General features: G+C 42.5%; 1 protein-coding gene and 1 pseudogene across 4 annotated transcripts in view; one reads left to right on the top strand and one right to left on the bottom strand.

Moving 5' to 3' along the window:
- Positions 1–24,294, top strand: part of RBFOX1 (RNA binding fox-1 homolog 1) — a 2,487,135-nt gene that overhangs the window by 51,616 nt on the left and 2,411,225 nt on the right. The window lies entirely within an intron of this gene.
- On the bottom strand, positions 5,167–5,734 carry LOC126944766 (U1 small nuclear ribonucleoprotein C-like; annotated as a pseudogene).

The following is a 24,294-nucleotide window of genomic DNA, read 5'->3' as shown; positions in this document are numbered from 1 at the left end:
GTTCTCATGATATCGAGTAAGTCTCACAAGATCTGATGGTTTTAAAAAGGGTAGTTTCCCTGCAGAAGCTCCCTCTTTGCCTGCTGCCATCCGTGTGAGATGTGACTTGCTTCTTCTTGCCTTCCACCATGATGGTGAGGCTGCCCCAGCCATGTGGAACTGTAAGTCCATTAAACCTCTTTCCTTTGTAAATTGCCCAGTCTCAGATATGTCTTTATCAGCAGCATGAAAACAGACTAATACACCTTTGTTGCTTTTTTCTCTCATTATTTATTGTTGCAGTTTGGTAGTTCTCTTTAGTGGTGACGTTTGAATCCTTTCTCCTTTGTGTGTCTGCTCTACCAGTGAGTTTTATACTTTCATGTATTTTCACGATGGTAGGTATTGTTCTTTTGCTTCCCAACATACGACTCCCTTAAGCATTTCTCGTAGGACCACAACAAACAAGACACAAACAAACCGTCTTTTGCTTCTCTGGGAAATATTTTTTCTTTTTTCTTTTTCTTTTTTTTTAAGCATTGGAGTCTCACTCTGTCACCGAGGCTGGAGTACAGTGGCATGATCATAGAAGCCTTGAACTCCTGGGCTCAAATGATCCTCCTGCCTCAGCCTTCTGAATCTCTGGAATTGCAGACATGAGCCACTGTACCAGGCTTCTTCATTTTTGAAGGATAGCTTTGCTGGGTATAGTATTTTTGGCTTACAACTTTTTTTTTTTTTTTTTTTAAACTTGTAGTGTATATCCCCTTTTCTCCTAGCGTATAAAGTTTCTGCTGAGAAATCCCCTGTTAGCCTGATGGAGATTCTCTTATGAGTGACTTGATGCTTTTCTCTTGCTGTTTTTATAATTTTCTCCTTGTCTTTTGACAGTTTTACCATAATGTGCCTTGGAGAAGACCTTTTTGGGTTGTATTTATTTGGGAATCTTTGAGCTTCCTGTATTTGGATCTATATCATTTGCAAGACTTAGAAAGTTTTCAGTTATTATTTTATTAAGTAGGTTTTCTATGCCATTCCCCATCTCATCTCCATCCGGAACTCCCAGAATTTCAGTATTTGGTCACACATGTGTCCCATATGTTATGTAGCCTTGCTTTATTCTTTTTTCTTTCTTTTTGTCTGACTGGATTATTTTAAAAGACTAGTCTTCAAGTTCAGAAATTCTTTGTTTTGCTTGATCTAGTCTGTTGTTAAAGCTGTCAATTATCTTTTGTATTTCTTTCAATGATTTCTTCTCTTACAGGATTTGTGTTTGGTTCTTTGTTATGCTGTCTATCTCTGTTGAATTTCTCATTCAGATCATAAATTGTTTTCCTGATTTTTTTGTATTCATTATCTGTGTTCTCTTGTATCTCCCTGAGTTTCTTCAATATCATTATTCTGAAATTTTTTCAGGCATTTAATAGATTTTCTTTTCATTGGAATATGTTGCTGGAGAATTATTGTGCTTGTTTGGAGGTGTTATGTTTCCTTTTTCATATTTCTTGTGTCCTTATGTGACTATGTGTGCCTCTGACATAACAGTCACTTCTTCCGATTCCATGGATTGACTTTTACAGGGGAAAGACCTTTTCTTATAGCTGTATCTACAATGTTCATTAGGTATCATACTTTGGCTTTTGATTCTGGGTGGGTACAGTAGTATAGTCTGCATATGATTTCTTCAGCTGTAATTGGCATGAGTGGTGTCTGTGAGTTTTTCAGTGGCTTAGACTGCAGTTTTTTTTTATTGTGGTTGTTGAGATGGAGCCTCTCTCTGTCACCAGGCTGGAATACAATGACACAATCTGAGCTCACTGCAACCTCTGCCTCCCGGGTTCAAGCAATTCTCCTGCCTCAGATTCCTGAGTAGCTGGGACTACAGGCATGTGCCACCACGCCCGGCTAATTTTTGTATTTTTAGTAGAGATGGGGTTTCACCATGTTGGCCAGGCTGGTCTTGTACTCCTGACCTCGTGATCTGCCCACCTTGGCCTCCCAAAGTGCTGGGATTACAGGTGTGAGCCACCGCACTCGGCCAGACTGCAGTTGTTATTGGAGGCTGTGGTGAGGCTTTGCTGAGGATGGGGATGCTAGGAAGTCTTGTCCTTTGGCATCAGTGGTGGTGGTGGTGGACCAGGTGTGTCAACACTAGGGACCATGTGCAGCGTATGTGGGCACTGATGATAGCCTGTCTGCGTGGGCCAATCTCTGGTCCTCCAGGTGGCTTCTTTGGTTTCTGGCAGTGGCAGCACTGGGCCAGGTGAGCAGGTGCGCCATTGGGCTCCTGGGTGGTGTGTGTGGCAGGCTGATGCCTAGTTCTCCAGGTGATGTGTGCGGGTACTGGTGGTGGGTGGGCAGGCATTTCCTTGAGCCTCTCAGTAGTGAGTGTGAGCACTAGCTCTGGAGACAGGGCGAGTCAATCTCCAGGCCCCCAGATGGTACATTCAGGCACCAGCATATTCCTATGCATTTCTAGATAAAAAGTATTTTTCAGAAAACCTGAGCATATGTCATATTAATACAACTTACCCTCATCAGGTTTGCATGAGAAGGGGGAATTCCCTCGGTAGAACAGTAAGAATGAAATCACAGACTTGTTTTGAACCAATCACTGGTAAGGGGGGTTACGCTAAAATAATAAGCTCAGAATCTAAACCTTGGACTAGGGAATGGCAAACTTTTTCTGTAAAGAGGTAAATGGTAATATTTTAGGCTTTTGGTCTAGATAACCTCTTTTGCAGTGACCCAGTGGTGCTGTTGTAGCATAAAATCATACGTAGACAAGGCATAAATGAATGGACCTGGTTTTATTCCAATAAAACTTAATTTATACAAATAGTCAGAGGGCCAGATTCGGCCCTTGGTCTATAGTTTGCCAACCCTGTTTAGACCAGTCACAATTTATTCTGCGGGGCTGGGCCAACATTTTCTAAAAAAAAGAAAACAACCCACTATCAGAATAAAATAGGGTTTCTATTTAAAAGGAAGAAGAGTCTGGGTGTGGTGGCTCATGCCTATAATCCTAGCATTTTGGGAGGGTGAGGCAGGAGGACTGCTTGAGGCCAGGAATTTGAAACCAGCTTGGGCAATATAGTTATACCCTGTCTCTGCAAAGAATAAAAATATTAGCCAGGCATGGTGGCACATGTCTATAGTCCTAGCTACGTAGGAGGCTGAAGGGGAAGATCGCTTGAGCCCAGGATTTTAGGTTACAGTGAGCTCTGACTGTGCCACTTGTACTCTAGCCTAGGCAAAGAGTGGGACCCTGTTGGAAAAAAAAAAAAAAAAAAGTTGGTTGGGGCTGGTTGGAGAAGAAAGTATTTCTGAGTAGGTAACTGATAGTGTCAGGCCAAACTAGCTCTATAGTCTTACTCATTATAAATAAAGGCAACTAGAAGATCTCCATCTAGCTATTAAATATTGGTTAAAATCTACAGAGATAAAGGACGGCAACCCTTGTATCAGTTGTTGTCACAAGAAGCTGCATAACAAGTCACTCCAAATCTCAGTGGCTTAATACAACAATCGTTTATTTTCATGGATCTGTGGGTCAGCTGAGGATTGCTTAATCTAGCATGAGCATGTCCGGGAAGCTCTACTTTGCTCTTGGTGTCTCTTATCTTCTGCTGGAAGCAGCAGGCTGGCCTGGACTTGTTCTCGTGGTGATAGCAGGAGTGAGTAAATGCACACTTTCCAAGTTTTTGGTCCTGCAAATTAATATTCCATTAGCCAAAGCTAGACACCTGAGTAAACCCAACCTTAGGGGCTGGAGAAATATACTGCAATTCTTCAGTGGAGGGAAGTGCAGAGACAAATGGCAGAGTCTTGGATACAGGGAGGGCATGGATCCATTAATGTACCTTAACCAACCACAGCCCTCTAACCACCAATACAATTAAATAAATATTTGTTGAATGCACTTGTGCCTGAATGCTTCTGGCTGCTGCCCAGGCAATGGGGGTCTGACTGGGGAGGGACCATAGCAGGGACTTGATGTCCCGCAGGTCTGCATGTAATTGTGTATGGCCGACTCCACATTGGCCATGGCTGACTTGCTTTGTCCTGCGTCCCCAAGGGGCAGTGATTGGCTGATTTTATTTCTGAACAATTTTGACAAAGTTGTTTTTAGGAGCCCAGGAAGCAAATCAATCGTAGATTTGAATTTTGCAGGGAGTCAGAATTGTTGAATATATATAGTCTTTTACATGCTGACAATTATTTCCATATCACAAAGAAGGCTGGCTATTAGGAGGCTGCTGTTAAATTCCTTTGCCCCGTGAACTCATGAGCTGTGTCTATATAGGGGGCACTCACTTGTTAGAGCTGTTTCCCTTCATAATCACATTAGCCAACATTCTAAATAAATGCAGGAAATTAAATAGTCTTCCCCAGACAGGTGCTCTGCCCTTCTAAAGGGAATTACGCATTGTAAAATAAAACACAGGCACATTAAGAAAACAAAAGGTCTTTGTGTTAGGTTGGTCTAGCTTCAGCAAAGATAATATTTGCCTCCAGATAGAAGATCTTTCTAATCCACGGTGTTGCATATGGCAGCCCCACATCTTGTTTCCTTTTCTTTTTTTTCTTTTTAACTAAAAGAGTTGATAATTTTATTTTCACATTTCCCAATACAAATGAGAACCGCATCTTTCTTTGTCCCACTTCTCCCCTCCAAAACGATTGTCTTTGATAGGGCAAGGGGGCAAGTCTTCCTTATGCTGTTAAGAAAACCCAGCATCACAGCAGCATGATCTCCTGGTTAAAGGGCACAGGTAATATAAAACTCACGTAGGCCGGGCGTGGTGGCTCACGCCTGTAATCCCAGCACTTTGGGAGGCCAAGGCAAGCGGGTCACAAGGTCAGGAGATCAAGACCATCCTGGCCAACATGGTGAAACCCCGTGTCTGCTAAAATACAAACAGTTAGTTGGGCGCGGTGGTGCGTGCCTGTAGTCCCAGCTGTTCGGGAGGCTGACACAGGAGAATCGCTTGAACCAGGGAGGCAGAGGTTGCAGTGAGCCGGGATCACGCCACTATACTTGAGCCTGGTGACAGACGAAGACTCCGTCTCAAAAAAAAAAAAAAAAAAGAAAAACCAAAGAAACAAACAAACAAAAAAGAAAACCCAAACAATAACAACAACGAAAAAAACCAAAGCTGATATAGTGAGGCCTCCTCTCTATCCTTATCTGTCTGGTCAAGTCATTCCCGGCCGAGTGGGCACCATCATGGGACAGGCAGGAGGTCTCATCATTGGGGGCCCAGGCATCATGGGCATGTGGCTTGCCACGGGGGGCCTCATTCCAGGAGCAGGTCCCACTGGCATCATCCCAGGAGGAGGAGGGCCCATCCTTGCCTTCACGGGAGGGCCCTCCATATGGGGTGGTGCCACCACACCGGGGCTAGGAGGACCTGGAAGACTGGGGGGAAGGTGGTATCTTTGTCGCTGCAGGAGGAGGAGCAGAGAATGGAGTAGGAGGTATCCTTGCTGCAGTGCAGCCGTTGTTTTGTCCGTCAGGCTCTGAGCCTGCTCTTCCATCCATTTCTGATAGCAGCCTTTCACATTCTCTTTGTGTTTCCTGCCACTGCGATGTGCCTGTCTCACAGATGGAGAGTCCTGGGTGGGGTCTGTATTGCAGTAGTCACAATAAAACTTGGACATGTTGCTCTGCAGGCTGTTGGTCACTCTGTTCCTTGTTTCTTTTTCTTAACAGATTTAAATTGCTGAAAAAGAATAAGTGAATATATGTGAATGCTGATTTTTTTTTTGAGACAGGGTCTCACTGTGTCACGCAGGCTGGCGTCGGGTGGTGCTATCATATTTCTCTGTAACCTTGAACTCCTGGACTCGGTGATCCTCCCATCTCAGCCTTCTGTAGGTAGGAATGCAGATGTGTGCCCCCACACCCAGCTAATTTAATGATTTTTTTTTTTGGTAGAGACAGGATCTCTTTATGTTGCTCAGGCTGGTCTTGAACTCCTGGCTTCAAGCTATCCTCCTGCCCTGGCCTCCTAAAGTGCTGAGATTATGGGTGTGAATCAGTGTGCCCAGCTGAACACTGAATTTTTGAAACTATTTTTGGAGAAGTGGAGGTTTGGGCGAATTCATTTATTTAGGTTCAGCAAATATTCACAGGATGCCTCTTGCATCCTAGACACTGTACTGGCGCTAAGAGTAAAGTAATCGGCAAAAGCAGGCATGGTTCCTGCCCTCAGGGAGTGGACAGTTTAGCCCTGTACTGTCCAGTAAGGCAGCATTGGCCACATATGGCAACTAAGCATTTGAAATATGATGAACACAAACTGAGATGTGCAGGAAGCGTCAAGTACACATTAGATGGTGAAGACTTAATATAAAAAGAATGCAAAGTATTTTGTTAATGTTAAGAATATTTTATACATGTAGACCTGGTATTTGGGATAGATTTGTTTAAATCTGTGATATTATTCCAATTACCTTCATTTCTTTTGTTTTACTTTTTAAAATGTGGTTACTACAAAATGCAAAAGTAAATATGTGGCTTGTATCATCTTTCATCATATTTAGTGTGGACCCTGAGGGTCTAGAGGAGTTACGAGCATTGAGTCGCGGGTGACCCAGGTCAACGTGAATGGCTCGGAAATAGAAGCAAAGGGCGTGAAGAAGAGAATGTATGAGTGGAGAGAGGGAGCTCAGTCTCGCAGGGTGAGGAAAGGCTTTCTCACACAGTCTGGCACTTCTTCAAAAGGTTAAACACAGAGTTCTATGACCCAGTACTTCCACTCCATTTTATGAAAGAAATGAAAATATATGTCTGTGCAGAAACTTGTACGCAAATGCTCATAGCAGCATTATTCATAATAGCACTAAAGTGAAAACAACACAAATGTTTGTCTACTGATGAGTGGAGAAATAGAACATAGCTGGACCATGCAATGGAATATTATTCAGTCCTCAAAAGGAATGAAGTACTAACACGTGCTACAACATGGATGGACCATGAGAATATTATACTAAGTGGAAGAAACCAGTCACAAAAGGTCACATATTATATGATTCCATTTATATGAAATGTCCAGAACAGGCAAATCTATGAAGACAGAAACCCTGTCTCTACTAAAAATACAAAAATTAGCTGGGCATGGTGGCACACACCTGTAATCCCAGCTACTTGGGAGGCTGAGGCAGGAGAAGTGCTTGAACCCGGGAGGCGGAGGTTGCAGTGAACCGAGATTGTGCCACTGAACTCCAGCATGTGACAGAGACTCTATCTCAAAAAAAGTAGATTGCCAGGGCTTAGTGGGAGGAGGAAATGGCAGGTACCTCCTAATGGATACAGGGTTTCTTTTCGGGGTAATGAAAATGTTTTAAAATTGATCATGATGGTGGTTGCTGAGCTCTGTGAATGCACTGAAACCGTTGATTTGTTCACTTTAAGTGGGCAAATCATATGGTACCTGAATTATGTGTTAATGGTTACATTAAAAAGGTAAAATCTTCCTTAAAGAGATGACACTTAAGGAGAGACCTGGTGGGTGGGACGAGTTAACCAGATGGAGAAATGAGGAATAGTAGTTCAGGGTGAGGAACAGCGTAGCGAAGTCCGTGAGGTTAAAAGACATAGAGTAGATGTAAGGGATTTTTTTTCTTTCTTTTTTTTTTTCGAGGTGGAGTTTTGCTCTTGATGCCCAGGCTGGAGTGGAGTGGTGCGATCTCAGCTCCCTGCAACCTCGGCCTTCTGGGTTCAAGCGATTTTCCTGCCTCAGTCTCCTGAGAAACTGGGATTACAGGTGCCCACTACCATGCCTGGCTAATTTTTGGGTATTTAGTAGAGACGGGGTTTCACCATGTTGGCCAGGCTGGTCTCGAACTCCTGATGTCCAGGTGATCCACCTGCTTTGGGCTCCCAAAGTGCTGGGATTACAGGCTTGAGGCCGTGCGCCCAGCCAGATTTAAGGGACTTTCGAGAGGTTTGTGTGACTGGAGCCTGCAGGGCAAGCGAGAGAATCAGGAAATGAAGCTGGAGAAAGAGAAGGGCTAGGTCATGCAGGGTGTCACATTAGGATGTTGGAGCTTTTCACGAGTGGTCCCGCCTTGGGCATCCCTCATAGCTACTCCGTGTACCAGCTTCCCCGCTGGTGAAATAAAGGGCTGATGCAGGGATGGACTGAGATAGTGTGTGCCCAGTAAAGGTGAGCTTTTTCGTTTTGAACCCATAGAGCCATGCGAGCCATTGAAAGTGAGTGATCTGTTTGGAGGCACCTTCTGAAGTGATTGCTTTGGTCCCTGTAAGGAGTGCAGATTGTCACAGGGCCAGGGTCGAACAGAGAGGCCAGTCAGGAGGCGTTTGCAGTCAAACAGCTGGAGGTGGTGGTGGCTTGGTTTATGGTGGTGTCAGGAGAGTGGCTGAGCAGTGAATGGATTTGAGAAAGATTGAGGAGGTAAAACCCACATGACCTGGTCACTGAATGTGGGCTGGGTGGGCTGGAGGGATGGTAAGAAAGAATGAGAAGAAAAACGTACTGCAGGTTACTTGAGGTCCCTTTGTGAAGAGGAATGTTTGTGTTTATGATGAAGATGTCTAGACTTTGAAAGGCCATTTGTAGTGCTTTTTTTTTTTTTTTTTAACAGCCAAGAACTCCTCCTTCTAAAAAAAAAATATGAATTTTTTTTGCCCTGATTTATCACAGAGCGATGGACGTTCATTTGCTTTAATGAGAAATGCGAACTTCCGTTAAGAAAGCATATTAAATTAATCTGGATTGCTGTGAGGGAGTTAAATCTATTTAGATGTGTACCAGTGTTACTATAATAGTTTGGTCTCAACCCATTTCTGGCCTGTGGCTGCAGGAGGTGGACTCCCAGCTTGCTTGCTTTGAAAGATCCCAGCAACAAGCACATTTGGCATTTCCAGCCAAACCACTTTGTGCAGCGAAGGAAAAGTTGAGGAGGGCCTCTGTTGTTTTTCCCCCAAATCGTTTGCCAGAAATGTGGCTGGGGGCTTCACTGCTGATTTTCTCAGTTTTAATATTGCTGTGGAAAGCCTGTACCAACACTCAGCCATATTATTAATCCACAGCTCCAGCCTGGACTGTGATGTGTTTCTCCTTTCAGTGACACAACCTTGTTTTCCATTAAGACTCAATGCAAATAGACGCGCATGCACCATCACCACCACTCCCCCTGATTGGTGGAGGGAAGTCAGTGAGTGCTTCTCATTTGGTGTTCATGTTGGAGGTTTGTTTTTTTTGAGACGGAATCTCTTTCTATTGCCCAGGTTGGAGTGCAGTGGCGCGATCTCGGCTCACTGTAACCTCTGACTCCCTGGTTCAAGCAATTCTCCTGCCTCAGCCTCCCAAGTAGCTGAGTTTACAGGCGCACACCCACCATGCCCAGCTAATTTTTGTATTTTTAGTAGAGACGGGGTTTCACCATGTTGGCCAGGATGGTCTTGATCTCCTGACCTCATGATCTGCCTGCCTTGGCCTCCCAAAGTGTTGGTATTACAGGTGTGAGCCACTGCGCCTGGCCTGGAGTTGTTTTTAAAAGCATATTTCTCTTAAAGTAACTCTGGGATGTCCCGCTGTGACTTGGGCAAAGCTTTGGATTTTCTGGAGGTGGAAAGTCAAACTTCATATAGAATTTGGAGACTGGGCACTATGCCTCATGCCTGTAATCCCAGTACTTTGGGAGGCTGAGGTGGGTGGATCATTTGAGGCCAGGAGTTCGAGACCCTGGGCAACATGACGAGACCCCGTTTCTACTAAAAATACAGACATTAGCCAGGTGTGGTGGTGCACGCCTGTAATCCCAGCTACTTGGGAGGCTGAGGCAGGACTTACCACTTGAACCTGGGAGGCAGAGGTGTCCTGTGTCCAAACCCCATGAAGCGTATCAGCTGGCTGAAGATAAAATCGGTCACACTGTATGGAGATTGGAGTTGCTGTTACCACACGTCATCCCCACCCCTGCTGGGCATCCACAAATAGTCATCTTCAATGAGACGTCCCTCCTGCCCCTGGCTGCCTTATTTCATCTGCACCCAACCATAACCATTGCTTGTCAGTGGGTCTCAACCTTGGCTGCACCTTGGAATCTCCTGGGGAGACTAGACAGTACCAAGGCTCTCTCTCACTTAGCATGATGTTTTCAAGGTCCTTCCACGTTGTAGTATGCACCAATACTTCCATTGTATGGATACAGCACATTTTGTTTATTTATTCTTCAACCAATTGGCCATTTCGGTTGTTGCCACCTTTTGGTTATTATATATATTATATAATTCCATTTATGTGAAATATCCAGAATAGGCAAATCTGTAGAGGCAGAAGGCAGGTAAGTTGTTGCCAGGACCTGGGGGAAAGGGGAAGGGATGGAGAGTGCTTGACGGGTACAGGGGATATTTTTTTTTGTTGGGGGAGGTGTTAATGAAAATGTTTTGGAACTGGACAGAGATGGTGATTGCTTAACATTGTGAATGTATTTAATGACCCTGAAGTCTATGCTTTCACACAGGGACTTGTATGTTATGTGCATTTGGCCTCATTAAACAAATACTGCCAGGAGCAATGGCTCATGCCTGTAATCCCAGCACTTTGGGAGGCCAAGGTGGGCAGATCACTTCAGACCAGGAGTTCGAGACCTGCCTGGCCAACATGGTGAAAACCTGTCTCTCTTAAAAATACAAAAATTAGCCAGGCGTGGTGGTGCACGCCTGTAATCCCAGCTACTTGGGAGGCTGAGGCAGGAAAATGGCTTGAACTTGCGAGGCAGAGGTTGCTGAGCTGAGATTGCACTACTGCACTCCAGCCTGGGTGACAGAACAAGACTCCATCTCAAAAACAAAAAACAAAACAAAAACAAAAAATACTCATGCCCATGTTTCATCCCTCAGAGATTCTGTAATAATTGATCTGGGATGCAGAGCCTGGGTACTGGGGTTTTCAGATCTCCCCAGCTGATTCTGACATGCAGCTGTGGTTGACAATCTTCTTTTGGAATGAACTTGTTCATGTTTTACTTGTGTTCTTTTCTAGCCTCTAGCATGCCTGTGCCTTTCTGTTTCCCTTCACGTCTTTGGGGGGTAATTTTTTCAATACAGTCTAACGACCAGCTGCCTCAAAATGCACTGGGATCCCTCTTAACCAAGTAGCTCCCCATCTCCAACTCTCACCTGCCAGGTCAGAATCTTGTGGGTGGGGCCCAGGACTGTACATATTTAAACAGGCAGTGACCTGGGAACTATTTCTGAACACCCCTAGGTTTCCCCTTGTTTGCCCTCTCCTTTTGCGTTTGGACCCCTTTGTGTGCTGACCACTGGGCTGTTGCACGTGGACATAGCATAAAAAAGACAGGCCAGGTGCAGTAGCTCATGCCTGTAATCCCAGCACTTTGGGAGGCCGAGGTAGGCAGGTCACTTGAGGCCAGGAGTTCAAGATCTGCCTGGCCAACATGAGGAAACCCCATCTCTACCAAAAATACGTAATTAGCCGGGTGTGGTGATGCACACCTTTGATCCCAGCTACTCAGGAGGCTGAGGCTGGAGAATCACTTGAGCCCAGGAGGCAGAGACTGCTGTGAACTGAGATTGTATCATTGCACTCCAACCTGGGTGACAGAGTGAGACTCTTAAAAAAAAAAAAAAAAAAAAAGACAGAGATGGTCCTTCCTTTATGGAGCTCTCAGTAAAACAAGAAAGCTCACGATGTCCTGGCATTTGTCAGAAATACATTTGGTAAGTGTAGTTGGGGTCACATGCTTGACGTACATATTGAAAGCTTCTGGGTAGGAAGAGAACAATCATCACAGCATCACAGCCTGGCATAACTGTCTCCCAGAACACGTCTCCCTGGGGAGACTGAGTCCACAACTCTGAAATCAGAGCTCAAATCCAAGTTCTATATTTCCCTTAGTAATGTACATGATGTAAAACAGTTTTTATATTAGTTATCTATTGCCGTGTAACAATATTACTGCAAACTCTGTGGCTCGAGACAGCACACAGTTACCACTGCATGATTTCTGTGGGTCAGGAATCCAGGCGTCACTTTGCTGGGTGCTACAGCCATAGTGTCAGCCAGGGCTCGGTTCTCATCTGGAGGCTTGACCGGTGATGGATCTGCTTCCAGGCTCATCTGGTTGTTGGCAGCATTCAGTTCCTTGCAGGCTGCTGGACTTAGGGCCCCAGTTTCTTGCTGCTCTCAGCTTCTTGCCACATGGGCCTCTCCATCTGGCCACTCATGACATGGCAGCTCACATCTTCAAAGCCAGCAAGACAGATAGCCTCTTAGCAAGACAACATCCTATCTAACATAATCACTACATCCCATCACCTCTGGCATATTCTCTTGGTTATAAGAAAGTCCTAGGTCCCACCCACGTGCACAGGGAGAGGTTATACAAGGGTGTCAGTACCAGGATGGGAGGCATCTGGTTGCCATAGTTTTCTCTACATAGAATGGGAATAATTATGCTTCTTACCTCCAGGACTGTAGTGCATATTAAATGAGAGGATGCATGAATACCACTTATCAGAGAGTAAGGACCTCATAAATATTAACTTCTCTGTTCTTTATTATTACTACCATTGTTAATATCATCAGGTCAACACTGGTCATTGGTCTCCTGCCTGTGAAAGGTGTCTCCCTCCATTGCCCCTGGGTTCCCCGTGAGCTTCTCCTGTGTTGTTCTCATGGATGTCCTCCTCATCCAGTCTTGGAGATCTAATCTTGAGCCTTGAATCTTTTTTCCAATCTGACTTGTCTGAAGCATGCACTAAGCTAGCTGGACATTCAGATTGGGGGTAGCATTTTATAAAAAGCAGCATCTCCATCTGTGTTAGATGCATCTTTGAGGGACTATGTTTCTGGTGGCCTCTCATGACTTGGTCTCTTCCTCATTTAGGATTCTTTGCTAGAACAGCAGGAGACAGATTCCCATTCTGTCCTGTAAGTCTGCATCTTCACTGCCTTCAAATTTCCTACTTGGGAGATGTTTACATCCCCAGAACCCGTTGAATCTTTTTAATTGAAAAGAGTGTGAATGCTCTGGGCCAGATACTGTGCTTGGTTCCAGGGATCTGAAAAAGTCAATGAGACAAATCCTTGGTTCTCACTGAGCTCACAGTTCAATAGAGGAATTTATTTTTTAATTAAAAAGTTGTTTTTACAATAGAACTCTTGAACATATTTCTCCTTTCTGACATTTTGTGTTATTTGACCAACCTCTTTTCCCCTCCCGCTGCTTCTGCCAACCACCATTCTTTCTTTCTTTCTTTCTTTTTTTTTTTTTTTTTTTTTTTTTTTTAAAACTTCTCTGAGTTAATTTTTTTTTTTTTTTGAGATGGAGTCTTGCTCTGTCACCCAGACTGGAGTGCAGTGGTGTAATCTTGGCTCACTGCAACCTCTGCCTCCTGGGCTCAAGTGATTCTCCTGTCTCAGCCTCCTGAGTAGCTGGGATTACAGGCATGTGCCACCACACCCAGCTAATTTTTGTATTTTTAGTAGAGATGGGGTTTCATCATGTTAGTCAGGCTGGTCTTGAACTCCTGACCTCGTGATCTGCCCGCCTCAGCCTCCCAATGTGCTGGGATTACAGGCATGAGCCACCATGCGTGGCCAACTCTTTTAGATTCCACATATATTTGAGATCATGTGGTTATTTGTCTTTCTGAGCTTGGCTTAGTTTGCTTTTCATAATGTCCTCCAGGTTCATCCATGTTGTTGCAAATGACAGGATTTTCTTCTTTTTAAGGGCTGAATGGTATTCCATTGTATATATATATATTCCTTATCCATTCATCTTTTGATGGGCACTTAGGTTGCTGCTGTGTATTGGCTGTCGTGCAGTGAGCATGGGAGTGTGGATATCTCTTTAACAGACTGACTTCAGCTCCTTTGGATATATACCCAGATGTGTGACTGCTGGATCACACGGCAATTCTACTCTTAATTTTTTTAGGAATCTCTGTACTATTTCCCATAATGGCTATACTAATTTACATTCCCAAGATAGCATGCAAGTGTTCTCTTGCATTCTCACCAAGACTTGTTACCTTTCATCTTTTTTGTCATAGTCATTCTAATAGGTGTCAGGTAACATATCATTGTGGATTTAATTTACAATTCCTTGATAATTAGTAATTTTAAGCAGTTTTCATATAGCTGTTGGTCATTTGTATATCTTTTAGAAATGTCTACTTAGATCTTTAGCTCATTTTTTGAGTTGTTTTCTTACTATTGAGTTGTTTGATTTCCTTATATGTTTTGGAGTTCCTTGTATATATTCTAGCCTTATGAGATGTATGGTTTGCAAATATTTTCTCCCATCCCATAGGCTGTTTCTTCAATGAAGGAGTTTAGACTTGAGGCCAAGTCTAAACGTGTACTCTCCCTTTTAAACATAGAAAACAAGGTGTAGCCCAGACACTTTTGTAGGCAACAGTGTCAAGCTAGAATTGAATACAATGTTATTTTTCTATTGAATTAACTTTTTGTAATCATAGCAGTAAACAGTGAGTCCTTTGGAAAGAAATGTATTTAGGTAAAAGACGTGATAAGCTGCCCTTTCCACAAAAGGCAGCCACACTTAAGCGCCCATTGATGGTTGCTAGATCTACTGATGGTTTAAGAAGATTTGGAAGTTTGGATTTTTATGTGAAATTTTCTAATTATTACATGTTAGATCAAATAAAGAATACTTTGCGGTTCAAACAAAATACATTGTAGGCAGTTGGTTTGTAACTTCTGTAGTGAGAGTTGTAACAAGAGACTATTGAATTTTGAAGGAATAGTAAGATTAAATTTTGGGAGAGTGTTGGTGTAAATAAGTCTAAGAATGATGGCATTTTGATTTCTAGAGCACTCCAAACTAAACATCTCCCCCTCCTCTCCCCCTCCCCTGTCCTCTCCCTCCCCCTCCCCTCCCCCCCCTCCCCCTCTCCTCTCCCTCCCCCTCCCCTCCCCCACCCTCTCCTCTCCCTCCCCCTCCCCCCCCCCCCACCCCTGTCCTCTCCCTCCCCCTCTCCTCCCCCCCCCCCCCCACCCTCTCCTCTCCCTCCCCCCACCCTGTCCTCTTCCTCCCCTCCCCTCCCCTCCCCCACCCTGTCCTCTCCCTCCCCCTCCCCTCCCCTCCCCCACCCTCTCCTCTCCTCTCTTCTCTCCTCTCCTCTACTTTTTTTCATTTCACTTCTCTTCTATGTAGAGTTTGATTCTTCACAACTTGGCTGGAAACATTCATGAAGACCACCTGGTATGCTAGAGGTTGGCTTGTTGGGAGAAACAAAGGAAAAGAGGCAGAAAAAAAAGCAATAAAAATGATACCGAGAATGTTGAGAAATTCAGTGTTTTGCACAGTGCAGACAGGACTGAGTTTGAGATAGCTGGAATTGTGTGTTCTGTGTGATTTAAAAAATATATACATTAAAATGCACAGATCTTAAGCATTCAATTTGATGGGTTTTGACTTGCATACACCCACACAACCATCATGCCAAACAAAATTTAGAATGTTTCTATGGCCCTGGAAAATTCTTTCATAGCCCTGTCACACAACCCTGTAGACTTCCAGGGGCAACTACTGTTCTAACAATTTCCATCGCAGTAAATTAAATTTGCCAGTTCTTGGGCTTCATTTAAATGCAATCATATGGTGTGCACTCCGTCATGCCTGGCCTTGTTTTTGCTCAAAAAGAAAATGTTATAGAAATCAGTCCATACTATGCATATCAGTGGTTCTCTTTTTTTTTTTTTTTTTTTCACATTTAGTTGATAAATGGCAGTCCATTGAATGCATACTTCATAATTTGTTATTTATCTACCAGTCAATAGGCATTTGTTTCCAGTTTTTGCTTATTGTGAATAAAACTTCTGTGACTAAATATTTACCAAACTGTGTGTCAATGTATTCTCATTCTCTTAGGTACATACTCGGAGTAGAATTGCTGAGTCATAGGGTAGATGTGTATTTAACTTGATGAGAAACTGTTAAACCGTTTTCCGAAGTGGTTTCACCATTCTCACAAGCCGCCTATGAAAGTTCCAGTTGTTTCCCATTCTCGCCAACATCTGCCCTTGCCGTTATTTTTGATGACAGCCATTTCAGTCACTGAGTTTTCTATGTTGACTTTGTATCTAGAAATATTTCTAACTCAATTTGGTGAGCTTTCTGTGGACTTCATGGGCCTTTCCGACGTATACAATCCTGTTGTTTGCAAATGATGATAGCTTTTCTTCTTTTCCTTGTAATTTTTATGCATGTTTTAATTTTTTTTCCCTATTGAACTAACTAGGAATTCTAGTAAAATTGTGGATACAAGTGGGGATAATGGATATCCTTGTCTTATTCCTGATCTTAAGGGGAAAATATTCATTGTTTTACCGCTAAATATGATGTTAGCTATAGGTTTTTTTTTTTTTTTTTTTTTTTTTTCTAGATGCAGTTGATCCCACTGAGGAAGTTTCCTTTTATTTCTAGTTTCCTCAGGTATAAAAATCATGAATGGGTGTTACATTTTGTCAAATGCTTTTTTTGGCATGTATTGAGAAAATCGTAAGTTTTTATTTATTTTTTTCCTTTTTTCTCTTAGCGTGTTGAGTTACTCTAACTGCTTTTTGAATGATGAACCAGTCTTACATTCCTGAGGTAAATCTCATTTGGTCGTGTTGTATTATCCTTTTAATGGATTGCTATATTCTATTTGCAAATATTTTATTAAAGATTTTTGCATCAACTTTCATGAAGGATATTGATGTGTGTTTTTTTTTTTTTTTTATGCACATATGCCAGCCTTAAAAATGGGTTGACATTATGGAAAACAGTATGGCGATTCCTCAAGGATCTAGAACTAGATGTACCATATGACCCAGCCATCCCATTACTGGGTATATACCCAAAGGATTATAAATTATGCTGCTATAAAGACACATGCACACGTATGTTTATTGCAGCACTATTCACAATAGCAAAGACTTGGAATCAACCCAAATGTCCATCAGTGACAGATTGGATTAAGAAAATGTGGCACATATACACCATGGAATACTATGCAGCCATAAAAAAGGATGAGTTTGAGTCCTTTGTAGGGACTTGGATGCAGCTGGAATCCATCATTCTTAGCAAACTATCACAAGAACAGAAAACCAAGCACCGCATGTTCTCACTCATAGGTGGGAACTGAACAATGAGATCACTCGGACTCAGGAAGGGGAACATCACACACTGGGGCCTATCATGGGGAGGGGGGAGGGGGGAGGGATTGCATTGGGAGTTATACCTGATGTAAATGACGAGTTGATGGGTGCAGCACAGCAACATGGCACAAGTATACATATGTAACAAACCTGCACGTTATGCACATGTACCCTACAACTTAAAGTATAATAATAATAAATAAATTAAAAAAAAAAAAAAATGGGTTGAAAATATCCTCATCTCAGGACACAAGGGCATAACAATGATACAGTGGATTTTTGGGGACTCGGGAGAAAGGGTGGGAGCAAGTGAGGGATAAAGACTATACACGGGTACACTGTATAGTGCTTGGGTGATGGGTGCATCAAAATCTCAGAAATCACCACTAATGAATTTATTCATGGAATTGTGTGTTCTATGTGATTTTAAAAAATATATACATTAAATATATACCAATCACCACCCATTCCCCAAAAACCTATTGAAATAATAATAATAAGAAGAAAGTGTCCTCATCTCTATTATTTTCTGAAAGAATTTAAGTAATATTTTTATTATTTATTTTTAAAAGATTTGATGAAATTTGCCAGTGAAGAGATCTGGGACTTGGCTTTTCTTTGTGGGAAATTGTTCACTTATGAATTCAATTTATATGATAACTGTAAAACTTTTCATATTTTCTAGTTGCTTTTTTTTGGGTTTGGTACTTTGTGGTACTTTGTTCATTTCATCTAGGTTGTTGAATTTATTCACAAAATGAATGACAGTTTTAAACAAAATTTTTGAAAAGCAAAATGTCGTTCATTTTGTCTGTTTTATTATTCTTTTAGTATCTGTAGTGATGTCCTCTCTTTAATTGCGGATATTAGTAATTTGTGTGTTTCTTTCTGTCTCTGTCTCTCTCTCTCTCTGAATCTTAGTCTCACTTTCTCTCTCTTTCTCTCTCTCCCTCTCTCCCTCCCTCCTTCCCTCACTCCCTCCTTCCCTCTGTCTCTGTCTGTGTCTCTCTGTCCTGATCATTCTTTCTAGGTTTATTTTTGGTAGACAGCCCTCAAAGTGGCTTCCAATAGCCTCTGCCTCTTGATATCCACATCCTTGTGTAATCTCCTCCTTTTGTGTGTGCAGTAAACCTGGTGACTCAATTCTAATGAATAGAACATGAAGAAAGCGATGGGATGTTACCTTCGAGACCAGTTTACAGAAAGATCCTTGCTTCCATCTTGTTTGTCCTTTCTTGCTTTCCTACTTGCTTATTCTAATGGAAGCCAGCTACCATCATGGAGAAGTTCACATGGCAAGGAATTGAGGGAAGCCTGCAGCCAGCTGCCACTGAGGCCCTCAGTCCAATAGCCTGTACATGTTTATAGACTTCCAACAGCTATATAAGTGAGCTTGGGGCCGGGCGCAGTGGCTCATGCCTGTAATCCCAGCACTTTGGGAGGCCGAGGTGGGCAGATCACGAGTTCAGGAGATCGAGACCATCCTGGCTAACACGGTAAAAGCCTGTCTCTACTAAAAATACAAAAAATTAGCCAGACGTGGTGGTGGGTGCCTGTAGTCCCAGCTACTCGGGAGACTGAGGCAGGAGAATGGCATGAACCCGGGAGGCAGAGCTTGCAGTGAGCTGAGATTGTACTACTGCACTCCAGCCTGGGCGCCAGAGTAAAATTCCGTCTCAAAAATAAAATAAAATAAAATTAAAAAGTGAGCTTGGTTACAAAGCTCCATCTCCTTAGTAAATCCTTGAGTTAACTGCAGCCCTGGCTGACACCTTGATTGCAGTCTTATAAAAGAACCACGTGTTACAGCCACCTACATGAAACCCTATAGAAACTGTGAGAAAACAAATGTTTGCTGTTTTAAGTCACTAAGTTTTAGGGTAATTTGTTGTACAGCAATAGATAGCTAATAGAGTGTTTATTGATTTTATTCATTAAGAAACCAACTTTTGTTGATTTTCCCTATTCATGTTTTTTATTTCACTGATTTCTCTCTTTTATTTTCCTTCTTATAATTACTTTAAGCTTCATTTGCTCCTCTTTAGCTTCTTTAAGTTCCAGTTTAGATCATTCATTTTATAGCTTTCTTATTTTTTAATATAGGCATTTAATGTAGTAAACATCCAGGCTAGTGTTCGTTTATCTATGTATCACAAATTTCAATATATTGTTTTTTGGTTATCATACAGTTCAAAGGATTTTCTAATTTCGCTCATATTTTAGTCTTTGGGCATTTAGAAATGACTTATTTAATTGCTAAATATTTGGTAATTTTCCAGATAACTTATTTTGAGTGATTTTTAATTAAATACTATTGTCAGAGAAATCATGTTTTTGATTTCATTATTTTCTAAGTTTAATGAGACTAGCTTTATGGAGCAGCAGCATATGGTCTCTCTTAATGAATGTTCCATAAGCACTTGAAAAGAATGTGTATTCTGTAGTTTTTGGGTCTGTCATACTATAAATATCAAGTAGGTCAAGTTGGTTGATTGTGTCATTCAAATTTAATATTTGCCTACTAATTTTTTCTGGTTGCTTTAACAGTTACTTAGAATGGAATGTTAAAAGTGTTACAGTGCAGTCGATGGATTTGTCTTTCAATTATTGCATCATATATTTTGAAGCTCTGTTAATAGGTACAGCATACGTTTTTAGGGTTATTTTGTCTTGTTTATAAATTGACACTTTATTATTATTAAATGACCATTTTTACCCCTAGTAATGCTCTTTGTTTGGAGGTTTATTTTGTCTGATATTATTCATGCCAAACCAGCTCTCTGACACTTAGTGTTTGCATAGTATCTAAAAAGTGTTTCTCACCTTTTATAGTTTAATCTGTATGTGTTGTGTATTTAAACTGTGTTTCTTATAAACAGCATATAGTTAATCTTGCTTTTATTGGTTTAATTTGTCAATCTGTGCCTTGTACCTGGAGCGTTTAGGCCATTTATATTTAATGTAATTGTGGATATGGTCAGGTTTAAGTCTATCTTGGCTTTTATTTTCTATTTGTATCCTCCATTCTTTGTTCTTCCGTTTCTCTTTTACCACCTTCTTTTGGGTTAATACTTTTTTTCTAGTATTTTGTGTGTGCTTTTTTGGGGTGTTGCTTTGGTTGATAAAGAAAACTTCAAGCTAGAAAATGACCTATATTATTTACGATTCAGGAATACAGCTGCCTTAAGCTTAGACTCACAGAGGCTGCTGGTCTTTACTGGAGTGGATGCCTCACTGGTTTTATTAATATTATCATTATGGTGTTGATGGATTCCTATAGCACAGGGCACATTGGATATTATCCTTATTCTCCCTGGGATTTTCTGTCAGGCTGTGCCACGTGAGCTGCACAGGCAGAGGATTATTTGCAGACAAGCCATAGAAGGCTCAGTCTGCAGTAAATGCTAGTCTTTTGGAGTCTGTATTTCAGTTCCACGGTCAAGCTGTGTCTCTCTCTAGGGGCTTCCAGACTTCTGTTTGCTGTCACCTCTCTTTCCATCACAGCTGCTTCCCTCAGTTTGTTAGGAGGCAGGGAACATTCTGAAACCCTGGAGAAAAGCTGGCTGTGGGAGTCACAGATGCCAGTGTTTTAGGTAAACTTCAGGCATGCTTCTGACGTTGAGGGGCTTGATTCCAAACAGCACTCGGGTCCCTTCCTCTCTCCCCCACCACAGTGCATATTATATGAAAAAGGAACCAGGCCTTATAGGTGTTGAATTATTATTCACTCCATTCCTCTTTTTTTTTTTTTTTGCTTTGTTTATGACTTAGATTAATTCTGAATCTCTTGTACCTGGACTCCTATGAAAATTCCAATATAGCAAAAATGATTAAAATTGAATTGCCCATAGAAGCTGAGATGTCTTTTTTCCCCTGGAGCTGGGTTCAGCATCTAAATAAGGGAGGAGGCCCACACCCTGCATATCAGCCTTTCAAACAAGGCACAGTGGGAGTACCTGAGTTCGGATCCATAAATACAAAACAGGAAATCTTAAATGGAACTTTTCTCGATTTTTTCTTAAAGATCTAATATGAGATTATAGCTTTGATCATAACTTAATTTTTCATTTCCATTTGAACTTTAATTTTACTTAAATTTCCTTCTGACAAATCTCCAAAGGAATATTTAAGTGACACAGCATAATGCTGGCAGATTATTCATATATCAGCCCTCAGGCTACCAAGGAAGGCTTCATCATCTCAGAGTGAGTTTTATTGGAATCTGTAGCTCACAAAATATTGCTTTCTGACAGCTCCTGTGCAGTAGAATTTAAAGGCTTAAGTTTTGGGAGGATTTACACATTGGTAGCATCCTCTGCTATACCTTTTAGGGATATTAAATCAGAAGGCTCCCCAGTGGTAGTCCTGTAGATGGGTGTTCTGTAGTCCTCCCACATTTATATTACAGGTATGTGGGCCTTGGAACAGCTCTTTGTCCTCCTACTTTTTGAACCTCATTGGGGTAACTGTGTTCTTCTGTCCTGTGCCCTTTAGGGGAGTTGAGTCTGTCGTGGTGATCGTATCTCAGTGCTGCAGAAAGCCAGCTTTGCTTCGTTCATTTGTTCATTCATTCATTCATTGAATAAATACCTATTAAGCTCCTCTTATTACCAGATACTCTTCTAAGTCCTAGGGACATTAGTAGTGAATAAATCAGATACTGTGGCTCTGTTCATGGAGCTCATGGGCTAGTAGGGAAGACAGAAGAAATTAGACTCATAAACATACAACTAAATCTATCATAACTGGTGGTGAGAGCTATGAAGGAAATAATTTCTCTGTGGAAGAGGAATTTCAGCTGAGACCTGGAGGACTGGTAGGAGTTAGCCAGATAAAGTGATTTTTTTTCCCCCAAACAATATAGAGACGTGTTTTCATTTGCATTTCTCCTATTTCCCGCGAATTTGAACCTCTTCATGACATTACTGGCTATTTGAATCTTGTTTCATGAAATTTGCCTATTCATGTCCTTTACCTTTTTTTCAATTCTTTGTCTTTTGCTTATTGACTTGGGGGAGTTTTGCCTTTCACAGGTAGGTTTTCATCCACCTGCAGCTTGTGTGATGGAGCATGACTCAGGTGGGCTTTGCAAGGGGGTAGATACTGAATGAAGATGGTGCGTGTGGAGAAGTCTGAACGGGTAGCCTTACAGAATGCTGGTTTGGTCAGATCAGCCTGGGACCAAGTTGAGTACCACATGTTTCAGAATCAGTGAGGGACTGGTTTCACCTGCTACACTTAATTCCAGAAGCTGGGGCTCATATTAAACAGAGATCAAGTGTTCCTATTCTGAGCCTGGCACCATACAGGCTTTTATTGTGATCAGCAACATCTTGGTAGAGATTCTTCCCATGGAGTTTCTGAAATACCTGTTTTCTGTCTTCTGCTGGGGGTCACTTACATCTACGGAGGATGACTGAGGAGGGGGTCTGGCCGGAAATGAAGGGGGGCTATTTTCATCTCAACTCTGTATCTCTAGATGTTTCCCTGGACTTCTTTAAAGACCATGTTTTACCCTATTGATTAGCAAAACAAAGTGGTTTTCAGAAACCTGCTGTTAGGATTTGTGAGATTTTATCGAATCTTCTCCATATTTCTTGCCCTTGCAAGAGATGTCTTGTGAAATTATTTTCTTGTGAAAAATAAAGTCTGTCGAAGAAGAAATGGAAAATCCCACAGATGCAGAAGCAAGGGGCACACGTGCAGATGGACACTTCTGGATGATAGGCAGCCATTGAAGGTTTTAAACAGGGAGTTATACTTCAGTTTTAGAATGGTGAGTAAGCCAGATGCGGTGGCTTATGCCTATCATCCCAGCACGTCGGGAGGCCTAGGTGAGAGGATTACTTGAGCCTAGGAACATGGGACCAGCCTGGGAACATAGTGAGACCCCATCTGTACAAAAAATTAAAGAATTAGCTTGATGTATGGCACACACCTGTCCCAATTAGGAGGCTGGAGGTAGCAGGATTGCTTGAGTCCAGTTGTTTGAGACCAGCATGGGCAATGTAGTGAAACTCCCCACCTCTACAAAAAATAGACACATGCACAAAAGTAGCTAGGCATGGTGGAGTGCACCGGTAGTCCCAGCTACTTGGGAGGCTGAGGTGGGAGGATTGCTTGAGCCCAGGAGGTTGAGGCTGTGGTGAGCCAAGGTCATGCCATTGCACTCCAGCCTGGGCAACATAGCAAGACTCTGTCTCAAAAAATAAATAAAGATAGAATGGTGAGTAAAGAAGACTTAGAACCTTCACTGATTTGGATAACAGTCCCTGCCAATATTCCAGATATTCCCTTTCCAAGACGGAGGACATCTAGAATTCTTTTTTATTTTGAGACGGAGTTTCACCCTTGTCACCCAGGCTGTAGTGCAGTGGCATGATCTTGGCCCACTGCAACCTCCGCCTCCTGGGTTCAAGTGATTTTCCTGCCTCAGCCTTCCAAGTAGCTGGGATTATAGGTGCGTGCCACCATGCCCAGCTAATTTTCGTATTTTTAGTAGAGATGGGGTTTTACCATGTTGTCTAGGCTGACCTTGAACTCCTGACCTCAAGTGATCCACCCCCCTCGGCCTCCCAAAGTGCTGGGATTACAGGTGTGAGCTACTGTGCCTGGCCAGGGTCTTGTAGAATTCTGACGATTAGAGATTTATCGTGAAAGATTGAGTTAAATGCACAGCAATGCTCTGCAGAGCAAGGTAAGGTTGTTTCCGAGAGAGCATGCCCGTTCTGCCCTGCCCTCCATCACCCGGATCACTTTATGCCTTGTGTCTGTTAGAGTCCCCGTCTGCTCTGTTCTGCTTCTTGCAGAACGGTAAGGCAAAGCATCACATCACTGTTCACAGCAAGTTTCAGCCTCCTTCATGTTCTCTGCTATCATCAGGGTTTGTGAGGATAATTTGGTCTAAGTCGAGGAGAATCACGTCTAGAAGCAGCAGCCACTGGGGGTGAGGCTTATTTCACCTTCCCCATGGCAGGCATCTCAGCAAAACTTTGGCAGTCTTTGCTGGCTGGTTAGTGCAGAAATATGAAATTACTATTTTCACTTCAACTTAAGCTTCTCCATGGCAGGGGGTGGAGTGGGGGAGCAGGAAAGCCAAACAAACCACCACCAACCTGGCTGTTCCTGGGGCTGGCAATGGAGT

This window comes from Macaca thibetana, chromosome 20 (assembly GCF_024542745.1).
Source record: "Macaca thibetana thibetana isolate TM-01 chromosome 20, ASM2454274v1, whole genome shotgun sequence".
Classification (NCBI taxonomy): domain Eukaryota; kingdom Metazoa; phylum Chordata; class Mammalia; order Primates; family Cercopithecidae; genus Macaca; species Macaca thibetana.
This window is presented reverse-complemented; position numbering and strand designations above follow the sequence as displayed.